Below are 17361 nucleotides of genomic sequence, written 5' to 3'. Positions count from 1 at the left end.
TATATGTGATGACTGACAACTGGAATACTCCTGTGTGTTGTTGCTGGAGAGGGGACAATTAGAAAATCTACTCTTGTCTATAAAAAGAAAATGGTACAGAGGTTAGGCAGTTGCTAAAATCTACTGAACTACGTAATGTCTTTCCTCCACTCTTTGTATTAATGCAGACAGAGAACGAAATTACCGTATTTTTCACTCTATAACACGCACCCGACCATAACACGCACATAGTTTTTAGAGGAGGAAAATCAGTAGGCATGCCACCCATAGCCATTGCCTCCATAACACGCACAGACCTTTCCCCTTACTTTCTAGAAGGAAAAAAGTGAGTGTTATGGTGCAAAAAATACAGTAATCTCTTCCCCGCCCAACTCTTTTTCTTAATTGACTGCTTATATGGGCACATGTAGCTGACCTGTAGCTATTCAAGCATATGAAGGTAACATGAATCTTTTATTTCTAAACAGGTTCACCAGGCAGCCAACTTACCAGGCTCACTTAGCTAGCTGTGGAAACATCATTTCTGCACTGGGAATATAGTGACACAAATCGTTCCCCTATTAAACATGAAAGTGAGCTCATGGGGAGGAAGCAAAGAAGGAAAATGATTTCCAGAAGGATCACCAGGTTAGTTTGTTGCAGCAAAAAGAACCGAGAGTCTTGTGGCACCTTTAAAGACTAACCACTGTATGGTGGCCTAATAATGGACTGCAATCTGCTGCATCAAATGCATGAAGTGCAGTGTTGACTTGGCAAGCACATATATACATGGGATGTGCATGTACATGTGGGTGGGAAATATAGAGGAGTGAGTTCAACAAGAAATGCAATGCAAAAAAGAACAGATGGTGAAGACTACCTGACAGCAAAATAGTTACAGTAACCAATTAAGAAGGCAGAGATGGTGGTAACCCAAACATCCTGGTATTGGTTAATTAACATCTAATTAACACATTTCTTCAGCAATGCTAGCACACCTCTGCCTTGTGATCATTTCCTTTCAGGTTTGAAACAGTTAATTATGAAATATTCATGAACTGCTATGGTAGTCTCTTTGGGCAGTTAATTTTATGCAAATAGAGGATTTTCATAATGGCGTAGATTATCTTTTTTAAGCGACAATTTTCCACGCGGCCACAGGAAATGAAGGGCTTTGGCTCCCTGTGCAGAACCTTTTGGACAAATTCTCCATGAAATTCACACCGCTTAAAAATATTAATTTGAGGGAAGGAAAATGGGTGCTTCAGAGACCGCTATGAAGATTTAGCAGCAAGGTCCTAGAAACCCTTCATGCCACTCTCCTACACCATGGAAAATCTTAGGATGGAAACAAACTCCAACAATGAGTTGGGAGGACTTATGAGCTCAGACTGCATATACACAATACACTCAAGGAACATTTAAAGCACATTCTACCCCACGTAGCCCAGAATCATGGGAAATGTAGTTTTGTAAGGGTGCTGGGAAGTGTAGCTCTGTGAGCAGCAAATGACAGTTTTCAGGATTCATTCATTCTCTCTCTCTGTGTGTGCGTGCTTTAAATTGCTTTAAATATATAATGTGTACACAGCTACAGCTGGCCCAATATACTTTGCTATCTGAGGAAAAGCAATTAAACATGCCTCTATCCCCATTCAATTTGATGCAAAAGACCTTGAATTGGTCAAGTTATTTGGCACCTGGGGATGAGAAGCCCTATATTCTCTTGTAGCAGAAATATATCCTTCAATCAGTTGAGGGATCAATCAAATACTAACAATAAATTTAATAACTAGTATTTTGCTGTCCATTCATGATGCTACCAATCCGCTGTTTTGGGAGTGGTGTATGAGGTGCTAGAGGAGGGCCAGTACCTCTGGTGGGGGACATGCTGGGCTCCTTCTCGGGTCGTTTGACCACCTTTGGTGGTCCCCACTCTGCACTCAGCTCTCACCTCTGTGACAGTGACGACACCTGACTGGCTGGCTAAATCAGGTGAAGGTAGCCAAAGGATCTCAAATCCTCAGTGCATTAGGGACCTCCCCTGCATGCAAAGACAGGCTTTGGTGGATTAAGCAGATGAGACCAAGAGTGGGTCCAATGGTCAAGAAGGTGGGTTCTGCATGTACTGTAGAGGGAAGTGCAGGGCTGGTGGGGCTTGTCATCCTGGGAAGGTAGTCCATCTAGGAGAAGGAAAACTCTGATCCTAAGCCTCCACTGCCTTATGGGATATCTTTGGGAGAAGAAATGGCTAAGGAGTTGTTGTTGTTTCAATACTTGTGGAACTTCCAGCTGCTTCAGTTGGATTTTGTGAAAATAACAGAATGTTTAGATTGGACACTCCTCTCTCTCTCTCTCTCTCTCTCTCTCTCTCTCTCTCTCTCATAATTTCTTTGGACCTTGGCTATTAACTCTTTGTATTGATTGTTCAATGCATCCATGGCTTTCTTTCTTTCTTTCTTTCTTTCTTTCTTTCTTTCTTTCTTTCTTTCTTCTGCTGCCTGAGTAGGATGAATAAATATAGAGTTCCAGGAATCATTATCTGAATGGTCTCTGTAGAAGTGGATAACTGTCCAGACACTCAAAAGTGCAGCTTTAACGACTGATGTTCTTCCATTGTTATCTCATTAAACCTGCTTCAGGTGTGTGCTAGTTAAATTTAATATGGTGCCAGTGTCACACACTGATATACTCTGGGTCCACTGTATCAAAAACTGTTGCTTTTGCAGTAGTGCCCATATTGCTGCTTCCATGGCAACACCTGGGAAGATGTAATGTGTCCATCATTAAGATTCATGCTTCTCCAATAATGTGTGTGCGTGTGCATGTGTGTGCATTGAGCCTGGAAATTTTGTATTACAGTACTTAGATGATTTAAAGTTAGATGCTTAAGGAGAAGAACTGCTAGTGGAAAAGGATGGTTATTCTAGAAATAATGTGAATCTACAATCAACAGTATCCATAGTAGGCAGAAGGGCAAATTAAGAAGGAACTATTCTTGCATGGAAGAGCTGGACAGGTGTGCCATGCATTATAAAATCAGGACTCAAAGCTGTGCGCATGTAGATAAAAAGTCACTCATACAATTTAAAAGTTCTTGACTGTCTCAAAGTGGACTAAGTTGATTGCAGTTACTGTACTTGTATGCTGGAAGTTTGGCTCCAAAATACCCAGCCTGCCCAGTTGCGCTCAAACTTAATCACACATTAATTGGGCATTGAAATGATTAAATGCCTCTCAACCCTTGTTGTTCAAATCATTTTTAATTGTGAGACTGAGTCAAGTATCAGTGCCGGTACAATTCAGAATGCTCACAACTAATTGCAAGTTGCCAAGGCCTAATAAAGTTCATGTGCAAGTGTGTATTGCAGCTAAACATCAAGAAGAACTATGTATATTGATTAGTTCTTTCCGGAATAGCACTTATAATTTACTACATTTCTCCTCCCCCAGAAAGTGTTTCCAGATAATTGCTTTCCTCTAGTAAGGAATAGCTGTAAGTGAGTTGGCTGGGAAACAAAGCTTGGTTCAACCAGCACTCTGCATGTGGCCCAAGACTGTGTGTGATTTGGTTCTGTTTTGAGCAAGGGGCATGAGAAGCATTGAGATAAAATGAGAGAGACCCCTGGACCACTTGATCAGAGGTAGTCACTGGGGAATGGCAAGATAGGGCTGTTTTACACAGGTCTTGTTTAATGGCTTCTCTCAAGTATCTAACTGGCTATTGTGGGTGACAGGATATTGACTGGACAGGTCTGTGGTCTGATTCATTCAAGGTTGTTACGTTCTTCGATTGGGATCTGATTTGGACCAATACCTTGGTACTCTAATGGGTTGGCTCCCGAACAAATTGGCTCCCAAACACTGCAAACCTGGAAGTAAGTGTTCCAGTTTGCGAACGTTTTTCAGAAGCCGAACGCCCAACGCGGCTTCCACTTGACTGCAGGAAGCTCCTGCAGCCAATCGGAAGCCACGCTTTGGTTTTTGAACGGTTTCAGGAGTCAAATGGACTCCTGGAATTAATTAAGTTTGACAAACAAGGTACCACTGTACTTGGGAAGGCGTAGTAAATAAAAAACTACCTCTTTATTTCCAACAGCTTTATTAAGACTTATCTTAGTGATGAACAAACTTTTCGTTGCCACCAAATCATCACATTATTTTTGCTGATACAAATGTTCAGCCTTTCATAGTGAGATCTCAGCACTGCTCAGTGGTAGAGCACATGCTCTACAGGTGAAAAGTCCCGGGTTCTTTTCCAGGTAAGGCTAGGAAGCACTACTATCTGAAATACTGGACTGGACTCCTGCTGCCAATCAGTGTGGCCAATATTGAGTGAGGTGGACCAGTGGCCTACTTTGGTACAGGCTATTTTAAAAGCATTGAAAGTACGAACAGATGACCAGATATAGAAAAGTATACTAGGAATATTTTCCTGATAAGCAGAAAAAGTACTGAGGAATATTTAATGACTCAGCAGTAGTCCAGGCCTCAATATTATAATTTTATGTCTGTTACAACCTGCAGGAATGCAAAAAATGTAAGTGCTAATTAAAACTTTATTAGGTGGAAATAAATCTGTATCTGTAAGAGTGCCTCTTCTAGTACCTAGGGGAAAACTTATTTTAAATTCCAGTGCTCCTGTGAAATACAGACTTGGAAGTTCTCCCCTCATTTGAAGCCAAGATAGTAAGAGGTGCAAAAACCTTGAGAATTCAATGATTTTATTTTTTTATTGCCAGTGAATAATGAGCAACTTTGAGCACTTCACAAAAAAGTTACTCATTTTCTCCACAACACTTGGTATTTTACGAGTAGCTAAGCTTTTGCAGAAAGGACCAAATCATGTTTTTCTTTTATTGGTATAACTAATCTACTGATTTGATACGAAGTATCAGTAATAATTACAGCCACAATAATTAAAAGACACAATGGAGATAGCAATATCTTCATATTATCATTGTACTCACTGTATATTCATATGTCATGTAAGATCTGTGAGTCCTGGAAGACCTGCTTCCTGCCTTGCTGCCTTTTCCACCTGGCCTGGGAGGGCAGGGCCCTGACTGACTCCAGCTACAAAAGCTGAAGCTACTGAACAAACTCTTGGGTGGGGGTATTGCTTAGGTTTTTTTGCTAGGGGTTGTTGGCATTTTTGCTATTAATATTTTGCATATTTATTTTGCTAGGGGTTGTTGGTATTCTTGATATTAATATTTTGATATTAATAATTTTTGACATCAATATTTTGTGTATTTATTTGAAACCTAGAAATAGTTTAATTTGGCTATATACTTTTTGATGTTTTGTTTGTTGTTCACAACTACAGTTGTTACATTTGTGAGTCTGTAATTCTTTTCATGTTGCAAGCTGCCTCGAGCATGGTTTTTACTATGAAAAGGAGGCATATAAATAAAAATATACATGTATGTATGAATAATGAATAAATATGCTGTTTATCATAAATGAGCTACCTGATGTCTTTTTTTCTCCTGGATAATAATCCTGTGGTGGTGAGCAAAGGCAAATGAGCCACGAACAGAAGGATTTCCCCTTGCACAATTGAATGTTCTCCTCCCCCCCATGTGTTCCCTGGTTCAGTTTTAGGGCTTACCCCAGCCCTCAGGAACGCATTTGGGGAAGATGCAGGGAGTGTAAGAGCAGGAGAAAGGGAAAAGTCCCATCGCTCAAGTGGTGATTTACAAAAGTAACCTAACAAAAACAATACCCCATAAATGCAATACAACAGCAATAGCAACAAAAATCTCAGCACAAATGTCATATCCTGCCACGAGTGGAGCTTTGAGGCTCTGAGGCTGCAATTGCCCTGATTAATATTCTCCAGCATCTCATGATATAGATACTAGGTGTTGGCTAAAAGGACAGGTTAGTCCCAATAGGAGCAGAGTCTTCTCTGGAGCAGCCCCAGTGCTCTGGAGCTTCCTTCTGAGGTAGACTGTTTAACTCCTCTCTGGAGGTTAATAAAAACTTCCCTTTTCAGAAAACATTCAGAAACTTGATAACTTATGTGCTAAGTACTGCTGGTGTTTGTGTTTTAGTGTCTGACAGTTTGTATTCTTGTTTTCAATTATTTTATAGAATTATGCATTGCCTGTTTGTTTGGATTTTGTTGTTGCATTTGTAGACCACTAAAAGAACAGCATGTGGGTGGCGCTGTGAGTTAAACCACAAGGCCTAGGACTTGCCAATCAGAAGGTCGGCAGTTCAAATCCCCGTGACGGGGTGAGCTCCCGTTGCTGGGTCCCTGCTCCTGCCAACCTAGCAGTTCGAAAGCACGTCAAAGTGGAAGTAGATAAATAGGTTCCGCTCCGGCGGGAAGGTAAACGGTGTTTCCGTGCGCTGCTCTGGTTCACCAGAAGTGGCTTAGTCATGCTGGCCACATGACCCGGAAGCTGTACGCTGGCTCCCTCGGCCAATAAAGCGAGATGAGCGCCACAACCCCAGAGTCGGTCACGACTGGACCTAATGGTCAGAGGTCCCTTTACCTTTACCTAAAAGAACAGCAGCCTAGAAATAATTGAAAACAATAACAAAAAGCAAGGTTCAATTTGTTTTAGTTTAAGTTTAAGTTTATGCTGCAATTTGACACATACTTTTTGGGAATTGCTGAATTTATGTTTGAGTAGGCATATGTATAACTTGATGGTTTGCAATACAATCATTTTGTGAGACCCGTTGTTTACAGATCCTCTCTGTTACATTTGGAACAGACATTCAACCTTTTGTTGTTGTTGTTGAAACCTATTTATTGAATGTTCTGCTAGATTTCAGGTAGCCATGTCAAAGGATGAGAAGAAAATCCTTTCCTAAACTGGGTTTGAAGAGAAAACCTGACCTGACTGCATGGATTGAGTCCCAGTAGTTTAAGATTTAATATGCCAGTTGATTTAAATCCACATTCAATTAAAAAAAGCTACCTTTTGCTCTGTAGTAGTGATGAAATCAGGTGTCTGAAAATCCTGTCCAAACCCATTTACATTTAGCCAGGTGGAAAACAGTTTCCCCATTTCCATCAGCTCAGTTGCAGCTCACGATGACTGCTCAAGACAGTTTCTCGGTCTTGTCAGACCCTAGCAACCTTTTTTTCCTTCGTTTGACTGGCCAGGCCACTGCTGAAGAAATTTCTTCGCAGTCAACTGCCTTTTTGTATTGCTATTTCTGTCACAGTCTGCCAGCTTTAAGGCAGCTTGATAGGTTATCTTTGATTATCTGGACCAGACGCCTGCAGTTAGCCTGATTCAATCCGGCACCTGGGTTCAAATGCATATTTGCATCCATACTCCCAGCAGTGCCTACTTAGTTTTTTATTGGACTGGAATAGGGAAGACTGTGGAGTATGCACTGGGTAATCCTCTGCCAAACTTACCCGGTAAGGGGGACACATTTTTAATTTGGATTTGCACAGTTGTTCACAGGTACAACCCAGAGCACTGTTATCTCTAGTTATGAACAGTTTCAATTGCAACTGCCAGTCTCTCCTGGCTTCCTGGCCAGTTTTTTGTGTGTGTCTGCAGTGGAGCTTGCAAGGCAGGATGTTGAGGCAGCAGGCTGGGCTCCCTGCTCAGCAGAATGAACAGGAGGGTCCAAAAACTCAGCAGGGTTCTTGTGCAACATTTTAAAGTATTTATATCTGATTTATTTAACCAATTTATAAACTGCTTCATAGCATGAAGCCATCAAAACAGTAGACAAGATAAAAATAGAATAAGATACAAAAACAAGTTCTAAAAAATAATAACAACAACCATGGCTTCATACACATTCTATATTCAAAGCACATTTTCATCCTGATGGGAATTTTTTTAGGGTGCAGTGAACTGTTGCTCTGTGAGGGGTAAATCACAGCCCCCAGTATTCCTTTGGAGGGAGGCTGCCCTTTAAATGCATGGTGTGTGCGCAGTCCATTTCAACAAAAAACATAAAAGCAGCTGTACAAATTCTAGAAAGCAATAAAATCATTTCTGCTGATGTGCTATTCCTATTCTACAAATGACTTGGTCACCCTACAGGGAAAGTCTTTACAAACAAACAAGGCTTCAGTACGTGAAGTAAGACATGTTACCATCAAATAGAGCCTCTTATAAATCCATTAAATCCAAAGTATAAAACTGCCTAACTGTACCACTGATTCTCATTCCCCGCCCCTTTCCCAATTCTCAGGTCCAATCCACACCTGACATTTAAAGCACATAGCTTCCCCCAATGAATCTTGGGAATAGTAGTTTACCCCTCATGGAGCTGCAATTCCCAGCATCCTTAGCAAACGACAGTCCCCAGGTTTATTTGGAAGAAGCCTATGCTTTAAATGTGGAGGTGACGCCAGTCTCCACAATAAACACCCCATCGCTCATCACAACACATGCAGTGCAGCCTTCAATGTGCTTCATCAGAAGTAATCCCCACTGTATTCAATGGGCATTACACCTAGGTAAGAATTCATTGGCTTGCAACCACACAGATAATTCATATATTATAAATATTTTGGATATGAGTGAATAGCAATTCCCCCAAGTGGTCCAGTCTCTCCAATGGCGAAACATACACAAGATTTCAAAAGCAGGGGTTTTAATTCTTTTTCTTTTGAATTCCCAGTGCATTCCTATCACACTATCCTATGTAAAGGGATTAATGACTTCTGTGGCCCTGGAATATTATAATCCTTGTCTAGAGATCTCAAAGACAACATCCTGTCACTGGAAGTTCTACCATTTCGCCTTCAGGAGTTCAGAAGTCAAATGAAACCTGTACCTTTACCAGATGGGACTCCCTCCAGACCAAACCTTACATCATATCTAATCACTGGCTCTTCCTTGCTGTTGTCTTACAATTTATTTCCTTGTGCTATTTTCATCCTTTCACTTCTCTGCAAGATTTCCTTGGGTGACAACGTTTCTCAGGCACTCATTTCAACCCAGCGGCCTGCTGTCGGAAAGCATTTCTTTTGGCTGTCAAGTAAATGTGATTTTACATTCACAGAGAGTAGGTTGAAATCCAAAGCAGAAAATACCTGTGGATTGTGATGAGTGGCTTTGATAGATAGAGGACTTGCTTATTTATATCTGTGGACATTTTGAAGCTGTAAGTTCTGTTCTACCATATGCTATAGATCTGAAATGTGGATAATCGGGTACGGTCTATAATGCTGGCACAAGGCTCTTCAACATGACACTTTTCCAAGAAGGGATGGAGGCAAAAGGTTGTGGTTCGAGGACCCGACCCCCGCAATGTGAAATGAATACACAAGGACACGTGATATAAGGTTAATGGGCAAGGAAAGGCCACAACTTTATTGATTACAGCAGTGAAAAGGTATTGGCTTAGGCATTGGATCTCTAAAACAAGTGGGTTTATTCACCAGTAGGTGGAGCCTGTTGATGCTAATCCAACTGATGTCTCTCCCCTGATGTCACCGAGGGTCGTGCCATGGCCTCCCGCCAAACAGGCATCGGACAGAATACACGACCGCCAGATTCCTTTAATGGAATACCCAAAAATTGAAGGCATAGGCGATGGCCACACCTAGCCCTTCGACACCACAACACATTATTCCAATGCCTAACCGCCACCCGAGCCGAAAGGCTCGCCACCAATACCCTCATGGCTGTAACCAATCCCAGATGCTATTGATGACGCTATCTAACCAAATGTCGTTCCCCAGGTCTGATAGATGCACCCCGTCATTCCGGTATAAGGCTTGGTCGCTGATCCGGATATGGTCATGATAAATGACTCGGCCATTCATGAAGCACACCCAACGGGCCACTGCCCGATTTACGAGTTTCCTGGTTTTTTCAATGGCCATACAGCTCTGCGCACCACGCCAAAAAGTTCTCTTCAGGAAGGAGGACCAGAACACCGTCGTTCTGGGACATAAGGCTGCAAACGCATTCAAGTCTCTTTTTATGTTCGACAACAAGTCCACACTCTTTCTGTTAGCAAGGTCATTCTCCCCCAATTGAATGACAAGGATGTCGGGAGGGCCGAACGTGGCTACTTTCCCCCACAGCAATGGCATAAGCTCTTCCCAACGCATGCCTCTTCTCGAAAACCAGGAAAGATTAGGAGCGAGGCCGCAGCTGACCGCCCATACGTGAGCCCAATGGACTATACTGTGGCTGCAAATCCACACACTTCTGAGCACAGCTGAGGATAAAAGGACAGAAAAAGCAGGTAAGTAGGGTAATGTAGCAGAGCGCGTTCTAGCGAATATAACTCTTATAAGCATTGGATTTCCACTGGCCCATTTCTTTAATCTTATCCACAGGCAGCCCCAAGTGGGCGGCTGTTGTTGCGGCGCCAATCCTAAATGAGTGCGCAGCATACTCCTGGGAGGATAAACCACAAGCCTCGATAGCCTTGCGGAGTACCCTGGTGAATTGGTGTCTCAATAAGGGTGACCCAGCTTCGTGAACCAGAAGCGGACCCGGGCCGGGTGGTCTGAGGTAGAGGTACCGCCTAGTGTCCTTTACCGGGCATGGGCCCTGCTGCGCCGACGCTGTAAGCTTAACTAGGACACCCCTACCAGCCTGATCAGTTTTGGACTGACGTATCTGCACCGTCAAAGTAGTTTCGGACAACTGCACGTCCTCCCTAAGGAGGCCGCGTGTTGAACATCGTGCGCTAACGTCAACCACCACTTCGCCAACTCTCAGCGCACCAAAAAAGGTGATAGCGTACGCTGCGGAAAAGAGACGGGCCTCAAACTTGGTCCAGCAAATTGACCTGAGTTTTATGCGTATCTGAGATAGCAACCCATAAGAAATTGGCTTACGGCCCTCGGCCCTGGGAGGTTGTAACCTGCCCCAACCCTCAATAGCTCTACGGATCAGGAAGTCGCTACACGGGTCATAGGAAAATGTGGCTTTTGAAAAGAAGCTGATGGCAGCTACATGTATCTTTAATGTTTTGGGAGCACGTCCCAAATCGTCAAGATGGGAAAGGTACTGCAGGACATCGTCAGTGGTGGGTGGAACGTTATGCGACAGCCCAGATAACCCAGACCTGAAACCCAGGAAATCGCACCAGGCCTTCTTGTAGGACCTGAGAGTGGAGGGTGCGACGGACGCTAATACTCCCTGTATCACTTTGCGTCTCCAACATTCCACAGGTGCTCCGGAAAGGGTTCGGGCAACAGTTGTGCTCCAGGTGCTAGCGACCAGAAGCGAGATATCTGAAAGCGAGACAAGGCATCTGCTATATGGTCCCTGGTATGAATTTGGCTGAAAAAATTATGTTGTACTCAAGGCACCGAAGAACGAACGCCCGCAGAAGGGAGGAGACCCTCTCAGACCGAGATGACTGCCTGGCTAGTATGTTCACCACTGCCAGGTTGTCGGTCCTGAAGCATACGTGGCGATTTCGAAAATCCTCCGTCCAGATGTGAACGGCCACCACTATTGGAAAAAATTCAAGAAAGGTGAGATCCCGCGTGATGGCCTGACCTGCCATGCCGTTGGCCATCGTTGCACGCACCAATGTCCCCTGAAGTACAAGCCAAAGTCTAGAGACCCAGCCGCGTCTGATTGGACCTAGAAGTCTGATGACAAATTTAAAACATCCTGCCATAGAGATACCCCATTGTAGTTTTCCAAAAATGCCGTCCACACCTCCAGGTCGGCCTTAACTGACTTGGAAAGGCAGACCCTGTGGTGTGGGTGTCTGAGACCAACTGACAGCCTGGCTAAGCAGGCACAGAAGGGGCGTCCAGGGGAAACTACCCTGCAAGCAAAGTTAAAATGACCTAATAGGGATTGAATTTGTCTAAGGGTGATCTTCCTTAGCGTAAGGGTGTCTCGGATTATTTCCTTAAGGGCGTCAATTTTTTCCTCAGGTAGGCAGGATGATTGTATCCAACTCGATGCCCAGGTACGTGAGGCGCGTGGCCGGTCCCTCGGTTTTTTCAGCTGCAAGGGGAACACCCAGGTCCTGGGCCAGAGCTGAGAAAGCCCCAAGCAAGGAGGCGCATTCCCCCGTGTTGGACTTTCCCACGAAAAGAAAATCATCCAGATAGTGTGTGACCCCAGTGGAATTGGTCCTAAAATGCAAGGCCCAGTCCAAGAATGTGGTGAAAGTTTCGAATGCCGAACAGGCTACTGCGCATCCCATTGGCATCGCCCTGTCAACGTAGTATTTTCTTTGAAATTTGAAGCCCAGCAATCAAAAATCACTAGGGTGCACTGGCAAATGGCGGAAGGCCGATTCAATATCGCACTTTGCTAAAAGTGCCCCACGACCAAAACTCCGGATTAATTTTTTTTTTAAAGATATTTATTAAAATTTCCAATTTTTATACAAACAAAAAGCAAAAAAGTTTAAAAACACATATAGTTCACAATACTTAGTTTTCAATGACATATTTCCCTGACCTCCTCATACCTCCCCTTCTTGTAGTCCAATTCAAATTATTTATTCAGCAAATCCTTATCTCAAAGCATTACAGCTAAAAAACCCCTTAATTTCTATCCGACATAATTCAACATTCATTAATTTTACAATATTTCTGTAAATAGTCCTTGAATTTCTTTCAATCTTCTTCCGCCGACTCTTCTCCCTGGTCACGGATTCTGCCAGTCATTTCTGCCAATCCCATGCAGTCAATCATCTTCATCTGCCCAAAACTCCGGATTAATTTAACTGCACGGTCAAAGGAGGCGTATTTTACCGTGCATAACTCTTGCGGGATGGCGTCGTTAACCGAGCCGCCTTTCGGATAAGAAAGATTGTGAATGAGCCTAAATTCCCCAGGGGTCTTCTTGGGGATGATGCCTAATGGTGATACGTGTAAGTTTGGGATGGGGGGTCTGTCAAACGGGCCTGCTACCCTGTCTGCGCTCACTTCCTTGGCTATAATGAGGCCGGGGAGAGGCTGGCGCCGCAGCAAAAGGCTGCTGAACACGCCCCCTCTGAGGCACCTGGTTGGATGCCTGCCGAGGGGCATGGGCGCCAGCCAGGTGAGGTGGAGGCAGGGGGCTAACGCCCCCTGCTAGGGGCGGTGCTCGGGCTCCCGCCCACAACCACTCCCCTCTCTTCCAGGGAGGAGAGTCTTTGTTAGTGAGATTCTGTAAGGCCCACTCTTGAACATCCACAGGCCCAGTCTTGAATAGCTTCAGGAATCATTTGCACAAAGGCTGTGCATTTTAAGTGCCACAATGTAACTGTGCAGATGCATTGAAGGCTAACATGAAACGTTACAGAAAAGCAATGGGGTTTGTGTGTTTGGCCAGCTTGCCTTGTACCTATGCCATTTATCTTTAATAAATACATGCATTTAATATGGATTCAGATCATATGCTCATCTAGCCTTGTACGCTCTATTCTGATTGACAGCAGCTTTCTAGGGTGCCGGGCAGAGGTCTGTTCAAGCAGTTACCAGAGATACTTCTACCAGTTCAATGTAACAGCAATCATGTACATTAAGTGAGTTTGCTGGTACATTAAGGGAGGTGCTGCTAGTCTCCTCCCAGCCTTGTTCCTGATTTAGATCTTTATTCACCCCTCACTCCCAATGTAGATCTTTATTCCCCCTCTTGTTCCTTATGTAGATATTCAATCAGCCCTTCTTCCTTGGTGGGAGGCGGTGCCATTATGTGGTTCTCCTCAAGTGCCAATGGATCTTGGACTGGCCAGCATTTTGTGAATTTCCTTTTTAAAAATTCTCATGAAAATTCTTCAGCGTATTAGTGCAAATTTTTCTTAATAGGTGCATTTTTGTACACAGTTTTGACTAATGCACACAGTTTGGTTTTTTTGCAGGCAATTTCTCCTACTATAATGGATTTAATGTCCCATTTTCAATTATATATTCACTTTATGCACACTTTTATCTAATATGATGCATTTTTGTAAACATTGTTTGGTTGGAAAACTGCATTGCAAAATTTGGATTAAGTGTGAATTTCAGTTCATACAGTTTTCGGAAGTACAAATTCGATAAGTTCAGCTTTAAATGAGAACTCAGTTGAATTTCTCCACCATCCCTAGTCCTGACCATCAGACATTGGCTAAGCTACTATTGGGAAATGCCCCTGATACATCAATCCTCTGATGTCAATATTAAACACCATTAGGAAAAAGTTTGGAAGTGATTTATGATTCTCGGTGGGTTTTCTTTTAAAAGTGAGTTGGCCTTCCTTTTTTTTATTCTGGCACAATGTGGAGTTACAAAAACTCAGGTGTAATTGCTGCATACACTTGGATGAAAGGGCTAAGAAACATCAGGCAGAGTTCAGCCCTGTCAAGCCAAATCAATAATAACAGGACCTGACAGTCATTTGGCTGAAGTCTGCCTGTTGGAAGCAAATGATAATTTGTTGTTTCCGCAGTACTGAAAAGAAGTAAATGGCATGCACTTAATCTCAGAGGGGACCTGCCCGTGACAGCCTTTTGGATTGTCAAGCTGTGCTCTGTTCTTCTTATCTTTGAAGCTTTGGGCTCTCCAGTCAGCCAAGGCAACCAGCATTTGCAAACACTGGAGGAGATGGAGAGGTGGGAACCTGGTAGTGTAATTGGAACTGCCTCCCAGTACATCTCAGACAGGCACTTTCTCTATCGTCTTTCTGTACCTATCAAATCTTTTTTTCAGGAAGACATTTAAGTGACGGTTTTTTATTTAATATTCAGAATGGATTTGAAATGGTTTATATCTAATATATATCTTGGAAAATGGTTTGTCCATTTGTTCTCTATGTGTTTGGACTCCTCGTGAGATATTATCACCAAATGTGGCATGAAGCAGGGGCAAATTTAGGGGAGCATGACCAGTCCCCCCCCACATGTGACACAGGGGCCAAGGGGGCGCTTTCTTGCCTCCTTCCCAAAGACTAATAAGCGCTTGTTTTGGAAAGGTGGCCTGAAGGCTCTGATAGAGTCTTAAAGGCTTTCTGCATCTTTCCCAAGCTTTCCCAGGAGGTGGGAGGGCTCTTGGACCCTTACCCAACTTTGGGAAGGCACTACGAGGGCTGGGGATGGGTGTCAAATGTTGGCCTTTCACAGGGCACTATATGACGAAGGAAATAGGCACCTCTGTCTTAGGACTCATCTGCACTGTGCATTTAAAGCAGTTTCATAGCACTTAAAACAGCCATGATTTTCCCCAAAGAATCCTCAGGACTATAGTTAATTAAAGGTACAGTGGTACCTCGGGTTACAGATGCTTCAGGTTACAGACTCCACTAACCCAGAAATAGTACCTCAGGTTAAGAACTTTGCTCCAGGATGAGAACAGAAATTGCATGGCGGCGGCACGGCAGCAGCGGGAGGCCCCATTAGCTAAAGTGGTACCTCAGGTTAAGAACAGTTTCAGGTTAAGAACAGACCTCCAGAACAAATTAAGTTCTTAACCTGAGGTACCACTGTACTGAGAATTGTTAGGAGATCCTTTTGTTTTCCTTGCAGAGCTACAATCTCCAGAGTTTCCCATGCAGAGGGATTGACTGTTAAGCCTCTCTAGTGAGCACTGGAAGTTGCATTCTGAACAGAGAAACAACTTACCTGCACATTTCAAAGTTACAGTTTATGAAGGAAATATTCCACTTTACCAACGAAAGTGAAAAGAGAAATGCTTACAATTTTCCCTTACTCCTTCATACTAGATGCCTTACTGAATCATCATCACAGCAACAACAATAATAATAATGTAAAGCCAATTATCAAATTTCTCAAGTCTTAAGCACTTTACCAACAATTTAGCACTGCAGGCAAACAATTCATGTTAATGTATCATTAAGGTAATGAATTAGAGAAGCATAGAAACTAGTTCACGCTGTTGTCCTGCTCTGTGCTGTCACGTGTTCCTTCCAACTCTGCTCCCCACTGTTGGACCAGCACGCCATGGTAAACGTTCTCTTTTCAAAGATTTTTCCCTTGCTTTTAAAATCGTTAGTGATGGGGAAGAAAGTACTTTTGCTATAGTCCCTGTTCAAGCCATAGCTTTCAACTACAGGTCTGCACAGACTGATGCCAATTGTCTGATTGTTTACTCTTGGTCCATAAAAATGGAGCTGCTTTAGAAATCCAGTATGCTCCCTGTTGAGCAAAGGTTCTAATAACAGAGGTTTTACTCACACAGCTCTGAAAGGCTAGGAGGATGTAGAACCATACAGATGGAAGGAACCTTATTTTTCCTCTAGTTCAACCTGAGGCTGATGCAGAAAATCCAGCACCACAATACCTCTGATAGGTGGACTTAATCCAGGCTGCATTCAGTTGACGTTTTATTCCATCTGCCTGATGTTTCTTTACCTGTTTTATTTTATTTTATTGTATTGTATTTTATATGACCTTTCATGCAATGCAAAATTAGCTTCTGGAAATCTAGCAGAATCTAGTGAAAGTTTAGCACTTATCTTTGCATCAATTGTTTCCAGAAAAGATCCACCTTGCAAACCTGGAATACCATAATATCACAGGTGTTTTGCTCACATAATGAAGTTTTGAGTGGTATTCTGGCATAAAGCCATGTGAATCAATTAATTTTTTTTTTTTTTTGCCCTGACATGCATCTCTTTACAGTTGTTTACAATGAATTGCATTTGCCATTTTACCACCCATTCACTCAGTTTGGAGAAGTCCTTTGGGAGCTCTTCACAACCTTGTTTTAACAACTCTGAACAATTTAGTCACCAGCAAACTTGGCCATCACACTGCTCACTCCAAACTGTAGATCATTTATAAACAAGTGAAAAAAGGCACAGCTCTGAATACAGACCCTTTCTACTTCCCTCCATTGGTGCATCTGAGAGTGACTGGTAGGGATATCTGAGAATTCGAATAGAAACAGGAGCAAAAATTGCTGATGTTCACTTAATCAACCCATATCCATAACAGAAATTGATCTAGCAAAAACAATAGATATTTACTGTTGTTATGGTTTTCAGTTTGCAAATGATATGCAATGATACATAACTGCTGATGGCTTTTCTCCCAATATGCATTCTATTTACTTACATTGAAATGAATGCTGTGAAATAATGCAATGCTAACATAATTAATCATGTAAATAGTGGACAGTAAGCTTCATGGGCATAGCTGGGGGGGGCAGGGGGACAGGTGCCCCCCCCGATCAAGCAAAAAGATAGAAATTCTTAACTAACTGACCAATCATGTCGGTTCTGCCCCCCTAACAAAGCCCTGCTCCCCCTAACAAAAATCCTGGCTGTGCCCATGGTGAGCTGTATAACAGTTTTTCTTATCATAAGCTAAACTGCAGTGAGATGGAAACAGTGTTGTGTGTGGCAAATATGAGTTGCTGGCTTCTTATATCTCTAGTGTAAAGGCCCACACCAAATTTGGATTGTCTTGGAAATAAGGGTGGTTTTTTAAAGAAAAATATAACTCTGCTGATTTCAGAGTGAATCCACTGTG

This window comes from Podarcis raffonei, chromosome 1 (assembly GCF_027172205.1).
Source record: "Podarcis raffonei isolate rPodRaf1 chromosome 1, rPodRaf1.pri, whole genome shotgun sequence".
Lineage (NCBI taxonomy): Eukaryota > Metazoa > Chordata > Lepidosauria > Squamata > Lacertidae > Podarcis > Podarcis raffonei.
This window is presented reverse-complemented; position numbering follows the sequence as displayed.